The following is a 10,046-nucleotide window of genomic DNA, read 5'->3' on the forward strand; positions in this document are numbered from 1 at the left end:
CATTCAAACTTTCTGGCACAATTGGCACATGGCCGAGGCAAACACAAGAGCGTGAAAAACCACTGCTGTTTCATTCAAATCTGTTGGCACAACTGGCTCCCTGACAGAAACAGACTCAAAACAAAACGAAAAGACAAACACAAAACAAAATGGTGATGCCCGAGGCAACACCCCCTGGAATCACCTGACTCCTATACAACAGGATTGACTTGATACAACAAGACAGACCCAAAACAAAAGAGACTGACTCAAAACAAAACGACAGACTCAAAACAAAATGACAAGACTGACTCAATACCCAAGTTAGAATGTAGCATTCGCCAACTGCTCAAAACGGTGTGTGCCATACGCCATATCTGGAGTAAACTGAGCGCCGCCCGCAGGTGGTTCATCCCTTAATCACATCACATTATCCGCTACAAGTTCACTGATCAAGTGCCGATAGACTTTGCAGGATCTAGTGCGGGGATGACCCCATTGTTGATCAGATCTTGTATTTCGTGGCGGAGATGAAAGCACATGTCACTGTCATGGCTAGCTCGCTGATGGAAGGCACAGTAGTCGGCTGGGTTGTGCGAGAGAGGGAGGTTCTTTGGTAATGGTTGCGGTTCCAGGGGCTTCAGATGCCCTTTCTTGATCAAAACCCCTAGAGCCTTTGACAAAGGCGTATAAAGTGGGGTGAAAACTTTCTCGGCTTGGGGTGGATATTTGGCTGCTTGCGAGCTACTCCCGAATACACCGATGAAAGGGGTAGCCTTTTTTGATGTGGTGGTGGTGACCGTGCCCACTTCAGAAGATCTTGCAGCTGCATCACCACTGGTGGTCGCATTCGAACTGCGGGTAAACGCCCTCCTGGGCTGCTCCTTCTCCTGGTCAATGAGGCCCTGCTTCATAGCATCCTCGATCTGTACTCCCATCTCATGCAAATCTGAAAAGGTAGGGAAGGGGATCACAATCATTTTCTGCATTAGCTTGGGCTGGAGATTGCGCACAATCATCCGAATTTGATCTTTGTCAGTGGGCCTAAGGGTCATCATTGAAGCCTTGGCCCTCCAACGGGCTACGAATTCTGAGAAGCTCTTCTTCGGCTCCTGCCTCATCGTCTCAAGATCACGGGTCGTAATCTCGATTTGGGTATTATATGAATATTGTGCGACGAAGGCCTCGGCCATCTCCTCCCAATTTCCTTTGACCTCATCCTCTAACTTCGCGTACCAGTGGGCGGCCACACCCGACAGGGTTCGGCCGAGCAGTGAAAGCTTCTGTGGTCGGGTCAGGCCCATTGGCCGCAGGATGTCTGAGAATAGCCGAAGGTGGACCATGGGGTCGCCAAATCCGTCGAAACGGTCAATTTGTGGCATCTTGAACCTATCAGGCAATGTCATGGCCACATCGGTATATCCGTCCCCGATATCCGGAATAGCCTTTACCCCTTGGGATTTCTTGAAGAGCTTCTCAAGCTTGCTCAACTTCAACACTGTGGGGTCGACCTCGAACTCGGAGGGAGAGTCCGGTAGATTGGTAGGTGTTTTGGATAGTTGAGGTAAAATTGGGGGCGGAGCCGGCCCTACAGGAATGTCCGTGCCTTCCTGGACGTTTGGCGTCTCCCCAGGTGCTGGAGCTCCTGCTGGGGGAGGAACTTGTTCTGAAGCGGACGCGCCGCTTTGCTGTTGCAGCTTGGTGATGAGCTTGACCTGCTGAGCCATGATCGCAGCCTGCTGTTTGGAGAACTCCGCTTGACGGGCGGCATCATCATGCATCTGTCTCATACTCTTCTGCATCTGGCGCATTAGGGCCTCCATTCCTGATGTATTCTGCTGTTCCATCTGACTGATTGGTATCTATCCCTGCAGTAGGAACTGAGACCTCAGCCTGACTGTTCACTGGTGGGGTGGATAAGGGCCACTGATCTGGTAACTGCTGAACCGGTGATTTGTGCCCGACTAGCCCTTTTTACCCTGTCTCTGGCGGAGGAACACTGATTTGCCTTTGAACTGAATCTCTGACCTGACAAAGTCTATCAGCACAAGCCCGATGAACCTCGGGGGATATCGGAGCCTTCTGAAGCTATGGTTCCCAGACTACCTTGCAAAAGAGAAAACAGACAGCATCTCAGCTTGATTCCATCTGAACAGATACGAGCATAATTGAATGAGTGTACTCTCTACTGAATTCTGCCCCAAATCTGAGTCTGATACCCACAGGTAAAGCTGACTCCCAAATACTGATAGTAATGCCCGCAGGCCTGATGCCCAAATTCGCAAACTGGTGCCCGCAGGCCGGATGCCCAAACTCATATACTGATACATGCATTCCTGTAGAGACGCACTCTAAAGCACATAACAGATAAGTGAGAGCCAAAACACCCCTATGTTGGGGTAGGGTTTCCCTGTCCTATTTTGTCAGGAGCTAGGGTTTCACTACGCACACAGCGGTTTCAAACAACCTATAAACGGGTAAGCAACCTGTCCTAGTTTGGAATGGTCACTATGGATCCGAAATATACACTAGGTCGAATGGTCAAAGAGGGTGCCCCAGTAAAACCGGGGTTTGTGTTCCCATACTGGCAAAGCCCACAACCGGTCAGCCTTATGGTCATGCCTTGACAAGACAAGCCTCCGGCAAACCGTTCAGGAATAGCAGATGGCAAACACGGTGTCCTAGGCGCACCAATGCAAATGCAATGCAAAGAATCACACAAGTGTAGTCAAAAACAGATATCAAGAGTTCGAGTCAAGTTCTCTAAATCCCCAGCGGAGTCGCCAGAAACTGTAACAAGCCCGCGGGGGACCTCGCTACAGCTCGGACTCGATTTGTAGTCACGGTTCTAAGTCTGAACCAAAGAGTCCAAATCCGGCAAATCGTTTTGAGAAAACAGATTTTTAAAAGAAGTGCCAAACATGGACTGCTTTGCCAGATACAGAGTCGCCACCTAAATATTTTATTTTGGGAAATTTAGGAAACCCTGACTCGGTGCCAAAAGGCCACGTGTCCGTCATCACCAAAGTTGCCTCGGCTCGGGAACTTGGGTACGATTGGGGAAGGTCACTTCGTGAGCACCCCCGCTCGCCCGATCAAAGATCGGCCTCTACTAACCATGATATCTATTTTTGAAAACATTGTGAGTTCTTGTTCCGGTTATTAGCCTAGGTTACTATGTGATGCGCACAGCATACAAGTATAGACTGGATCGCCTAAATTGGAACAAAACATTTCATGTTCGCTTTTTGAAAATGGTTTGCTACTCGCAGGTAGGCTTGAAACATTGGATGATTTATTCCAATTTAAGTAACCCAACCTTCACCCATAGGCATTTAGGCAGTTATATCACATAAGCATATAGCCTCATGGTAAGCATGCTATTCATGGCAGCACTCACACGCATGCAAGGATGCTAAAGCATAAAGCTTACCGAGTACTCCAAGCCAAAACAAAAACTGTATTAGAAATCATGCATGATCCTAGGTATACAGAAATGCCTAATGCAACACACGCAAAAATGCAAACTATAGCAGGCTTGGCTATTCTAAACATGGCATATGGAATGCTATAGCTAACAAGTATTCAACTTGGAAATTGAAATACAATGCAGTTAGTATGATGCGCCGAGCCCGGTGCATGCAAAACAGATGAATGATGCAAACATACTGTCATACTGTATGCTAATTGAAATATGCCCTAATCTAAATATCATAAGCGGATAAATAAAAGGGAGAAAGACGTGGGGTTGGAAGACATACAACACACACACGCACACTTATTACAATTGTGCCCTCGCGCAGAGGGTCCGAATAATACAGTCCCGAATAAAAGAATATTACAGTCCAAATAATATACAAATTCCTAATTAATTAACAAATCAACTAAGAAAATAAATAAAACTGGCATGCAAGCCAGGGACTGCCTTGCTTCTGATGAGTGATGCATGTCCGGGTTGTCTTGCGCGAAAATCCACCGGGATGCCCCAATTATCCTCTGTTTAGCAGTTATTCTTGGAAAACGCGCCAAGCTCCGAAAAGTTGCTGATTCTTCATTTTGCTGCAACAGAGAGCAGGAAAGGGGCATAGCAATGTATTTTCACAGATATATGCATGCCTCGATCCTCGTGCCACCAATCATGCATACCGAGGCATGATGGCCGAGGAGTTGAAATGCACAATTCAATATAGGATGAATGCACATAAAAACACAACAAAACCTAACTCCATCATGGATGATCCGGAGTGTCGGTGACTGGGGAATTGAGACGCGTTCCGTCACTCGGAGTACGAAACGCACCTCGTTTCCCGTGCCCGGGCTAACTCCTATTCCGAACACGATGCGATATGCATGACATGCATAAAATGCAACTAAGATACAATCCTAACATACACAATGCTACGGAATGATATGCCTCGAAATGTGTGCACACGGGCACGCAAACTAAGGAAATGCATGAATGCGATCTAAGATACAGCCTAGTATGCACTATGCTGTGAAAATGAGATGCCTCGAAATGCGTGCACACGGGCACGCAAACCGAGAAAATGACATACACAATGCAAATGATATGAAATGCGATATGGGCTTACACTAACATGAGAGAGCCTCAGCCACACTCACGTAAGAGGCCGACGGATGAAAATGAAGTGCCTCGAAATGCGTGCACACGGGCACGCAAACCGAGGCAATGGCGTACGCAATGCAATGGCATGGAAATGGCATATAGAATGCAACATGGACTTATACTAACATGAGAGAGCCTCAGCCACACTCACATAAGAGGCCGATGGATGAAAATGAAGTGCCTCGAAATGTGTGCACACGGGCACGCAAACCGAGGCAATGACATAAGCAATGCAATGGCATGGAAATGGCATATAGAATGCAACATGGACTTATACTAACATGAGAGAGCCTCAGCCGCACTCACATAAGAGGCCGATGGATGAAAATGAAGTGCCTCGAAATGCGTGCACACGGGCACGCAAATTGAGGCAATGACATACGCAATGCAATGGCATGGAAATGGTATGAAAACATGCTAATGGATTTTCAGCAATGAAATGTGGGGGAAAGAAGCCCCGAAATGAGGCGAAAACACACCCGATGCATGGAATCTCTCCCGAAATGCAAATTAGGCGCAAAGAATGAACTACAGCTATACAAAGCATGCATAATTGGTAGATGAGATGAAAATACAGAAGCAAGGCAGCCTCAAAATAAGCATTTTTCCAGTACAAATCATGGCCAAACAGCAAGCAAAGATAGGGCAACAATGGCATGCAAAAATGGCCCTAAACATGAGATTATGAAGCAACTCATAGCTGCTAACTCCAAATAGGTTAGGGTCCTTCAACAACATTGAATAGGGGCAAAAAATAAGCCACTTTATAGAACTGTAAAAATCCTAAAAACGAACGTAGATATGGCTAAGCTTTTGTGCAAGAAAAAGGGCCAAAAGGTGGCCAAAGAGGCAAGTGGTATATGCAAAGCCCAAACTGAAAAATTCCCTTCTACAACATTGAATAGGGACCAAAAATAAGCATATTTACAGAACTATAAAAACTCCAAAACAGTATACAAACATGCTAGAAATGCAATGCAAAATAAGGCTCAAAAGAGGCTATAACACAAAGTCTACAAAATATTCCACAAACAGCCAAGGACCCTTAATGAAACATGTTAAGAAGGTCAAAATAAGACTATTTCTAGGCCTGTAAAAAGACCAAAAACAGAAGCATGATAGACTGCCAAAGCATGCAAGAAAATGGCATTCAAGGAGGATATTGAAGCAAGTGCAATATGGAGGACTCAAACAGGGTTGAGCCCTTAATGAAACAAGAAAATGAGATCAAAAAAATGACCTTTTCAGTTTTGGTTGGAGCTCAAATCAATAAGCATGTATGGCTTACAAATGGTGCAAGAAATGGACCAAAAAGGGGAAATGCTACTCACCTTTGAAGGCCAATGTTTTTGTTGCTTCTTGGACCAACTTTGATGATTCTAAGCTGCTGAAATTCCTCCCCTTGCTGCTGGAATGGAGTGGTGGTGGTGGAGCTTGAAGATGATGAAGAAATGGAGCCCAAAACTTGAAGGAAATGGGGTGATATGTATGTATATGCTTCAACCAATCCTTGTAACCCCTTTTCTTGAGTTGGGAGGCCAGCAAAAAATGCAAGAGAGGGAGAGAAGACCCTAGGCCAAAGTGGAGGGAATTGAGGCTCTTGTTCCCCCACAAAATATCCCCCGGATATAGATATTTTCTGGGGGAAACAGCTGTACAGCTGTAAAGTATGCACTGCAAGGAATATGGCCGGCCAAGTATTTTTGTTTCAGGTGGCCGGCCGGCCACATCCCCTAGCCGGCCGGCTAGGGGTCAAAAGGGTCAAGTTGGTTTAGTGGCTGGCCACCACATAACGGTGTCCTCCCATGTGCCCTCAACACAACCCTGTGGTTAAAAGTCCAAGAAAGTGGCTCAAGGGTGTTCAACATTGGCTCGGAAGGAGGGGTTCAAAAGGGTCAAGCAACATTAGTGGCCGGCCACCAACTTTTAGGGTCCTCCCATGTGTGTACATCACAAGTATGTGGTTCAAAGTTCAAGAAAGTGGCCCCAAGGTGTTCAACATTAGCCCGGAAGTGTGAAGAACGGGCATCGGAGGGCGTCGGAGGATATATAACTGGTTGCTGCAACAATTACTAGCCTCCCACCCTTCTACGGCCTTCCCAGTGATAAAACAGAGGTACCTGCCAAGAATGAACGAAAACCGTTGCAAAACGAATGTTCGGGGGCCAAAACGCGTAGCCCGAGGCCCCGAAAATGGGCTGCTAAGCACCGAAAGTGGCGTTCGGCCACGAAGTGGGTTTCTCAGACCCCAGTGTCCCTTGAAAGGAAGTAAATAAGATGCATGCCAAAAATCAGAACAAACGGAGATGGTTAAGCGATCCCGAACCGAGGCACACGGCCAACGGTCCCGAAAAAAACCGGAAACCGGGCTCCGAAATGGGCAAAATGGCCTACGGCCACCAAACGTAGCCCACGGTCATTGAGAGATGGTCTACGGGACCTCTCCCTTCCCTCAGGAAAAGAAACCGAGAAAACCGAGTTTGGTTCGCAAACCGAGGCAAGGCACAGAAGAGGGTTCGGAAGTCCGGAGGCAGGGCTCGCAGCCGCGACTCTGAGACTTCTGAACAAGCACAATATGCAATATCACCAATCGCTCAACTGGCGACGTCTGAGTCTTAAGGTCGGTCAAAAATGAGGTGTCTACAGGATGGCCAACAAGCTATTTCCCACCCTCAAAAGCAAAAAAACAAGTGTTTGGTGCAAAACCAAACACAAAACAAACAAGTCGAGAGGTCTTGAGGCAAGGCGCGTAGCTAAAACCTCTGAGAACTCAAGACGAACACAAACATGGGTGATCATTGAGTGTTCAAACGATGACGTCCAAGTCTTGAGGACGGTCAAAAATGGGGTGTCTACACCTGTATACATCCAGGAAGCTCATCCTTCTATGCCTAAAAGTAGCATTTACCAGCTGGTCAATCTTGGGTAGAGGGAAGCTGTCTTTGGGACAGGCTTTGTTCAGGTTAATAAAGTCTACGTAGACCCTCCATTTACCATTCTTTTTCCTTACCACCACTGTGTTTGATAGCCATGTCCGGTAATCTACTTCTCGAATGGCCCTGGTCTCGAGAAGTCTGTCTACTTCCTCCTCTACTGCTTCAACGTGTATCAACGTCGGTCTTCTTGCTCGTTAGACTATCGGTTTGGCCGATCTGTCGACGTTTAGCTTATGGCAAGTGACATCGGGATCAATGCCAAGCATTTCGTAGGGCGTCCATGCGAACACCTCAATATTTGCTCTCAAGAAAGATTCTATCTCTCTCTCTCTTGTTCTTCGGCTAGGCTCGAGCCGAGAAGAAAGAAGCGTTCTTCATTCCCTTCTTGGATGAGGATTTTCTTCAGTGTTTCTTCACTCTTTTTGGTCGGTTCCTTGCCGACATCCTCTAGGACCTCCACGTCCTTGTCTTCGATTTCTGCCTTCTCTGGTTTTTGAATGCTGCAGGTGGATTTCATTGCTGCCATGGAGCAACTCTTTGCCTGCAGCTGATCTCCTCTGACTTCCTCAATCCCATACTTTGTTGGGAACCGCAATAGTTGATGCAAAGTTGAGGGAACAACCCTCATTGCATGCAACCATGGCCTTCCCAAAATGATGTTGTAAGGGGAGGGTGTGTCAATTACGGCGAACTCTGTTGTTATCTTCCTAGTGCCTGCCTGTACCTCCAAGCTGGTTGTTCCCAGTGGCCATGTCGGCGTTCTATTAAACCCGACCATTGGGCTATTGGATTGCTCCATGTCGTCTGGGTGAAGGTCGAGCTCCTTGTAACATCGGACGTACATGATGTCACAAGAGCTGCCTTAGTCAATCAGGATGCGCTTTACTTGGTATTCCCCAACCTGGAGGGATACAATCAGGGCATCATTATGCAGATGCTGCACCATCTCAAGGTCGGCTTCAGAAAAGGACACTACTGGTCCTTGGCACTCCTTTGCCCGATGTCTCTTCTCTCCGACTTGGTAGACATGCTGCAAGTGCTTCACCTTTTGGGTCTCCCCCCTAATTTTGTTCTCGTTGCCTTCGAGTGAATTACATTAATTACCCGAGGTCCTCCTGCCTGAGGTTGTTGTGTTGGGGGAGGCGGAGTTGCTAGTGCCTGAGGCAGTCTTGCTTGTTCTTCCCTTGTTTTGGCTTCATCGACAAGGTCTTTCAAATGGCCTTGTCTCACCAGGTCTTCCAAGTGTGTTTTCAGGGCTCTGCAGCCCTGAGTCATATGCCCGTTTTCATTGTGGTAAGCACAATGCCTATCAAGGTTTCTTCCCATAAATTCTCCTGGAGCCCTTGCTGGTGCTCTGAAATAGGGTTGATTCCGAATTTGTTCCAGGACTTTGTGAATTGGGATTCGAAACACAGTTGTCACTGCCTGTGCAGCCCTCAGTTCTGTTTCTGGTTTGCTCGATCCATTGTTACCTCGGCCTCGCTTCGGTGAGCCGTTTCCTATCTCTTGCTTTGTTTCCTTAGTCCCCGACGTGTCTTCCTCTGCTCTGGCATATTTCTTGATTCTCGCCATGAGCTCTTCCATGCTTTTTGGCAATGTTTTTATCAAAGACTTTCGAAGTGGACAGTTGTCTTTCAGGCCGTTCTTGAAAGATACGACCGCCATCTCTTGATTACATTCTGGTATTCAGTTGAATACCTCATAGTATCTTTTTGCATAGGCCCTAAGGCCTTCATCCTTACTGATTTTCAAAGCTATCAACGCGTCCACCCGCAATGGCTGCAGCTTGTTTGTTACGAACCTGGCCACAAACATTTCGGCCAAGCCTTCCCAAGTCTTCACACTTCCTTTTGGTAATTTGTGGAACCAATCTGATACAATCTCCCCGAAGGATTAGGGGAACACTTTGCAGAGCAATGGCTCGTTCCCACTATACAATGCCATTGAGTTCAAATATAATCCAACATGGAAGTTGGGGTCTGACTTACCATCGTATATTTGGAACATCGGCATACTAAATCTCTTCGGCGCCTCAAACCTGTCCAATTTCACCTAGAATGGTGTCCTCGGCTTATCTGGGGAGGTTACCGCGTCGACGTTCTGTTGCTTCCTCTTGAGGTAATCTCTTAAGTCCTCATTCGTCCGCCCAAGAGCTCGGCTATCTCCTGCTTTTAGTCTTTTTGGTGCACTACTTTCAGCTTTGTGGTGAGTCCTTTTCGACCCTTCTCCATGAGTTGTGTCGAAGCACAGTGCCTGCCCCTGAACATGCCGATGTCCTTTGGGGTCTTCCTCCTTTGTGCGATGCGTCCTCTGTGATTCTTCTCTTCTTGACTCTCTTCGTCCGACTTTCGTAGAAGGTTAGTGAGAGTATCTTTTGCTCCCGTTGTGCTGAGGGGCTACGGGGATTGTTTTCTGCCCTCCCTTCTGGGCATTGGCCGCTGGAATCGGCGTGTCCTGCAGCGGGAACGGTGGCTGCATGACGTTATTTTGCATCATGAAATTGA

Source organism: Camellia sinensis, chromosome 6, assembly GCF_055761805.1.
Source record: "Camellia sinensis isolate YWXY chromosome 6, ASM5576180v1, whole genome shotgun sequence".
Classification (NCBI taxonomy): domain Eukaryota; kingdom Viridiplantae; phylum Streptophyta; class Magnoliopsida; order Ericales; family Theaceae; genus Camellia; species Camellia sinensis.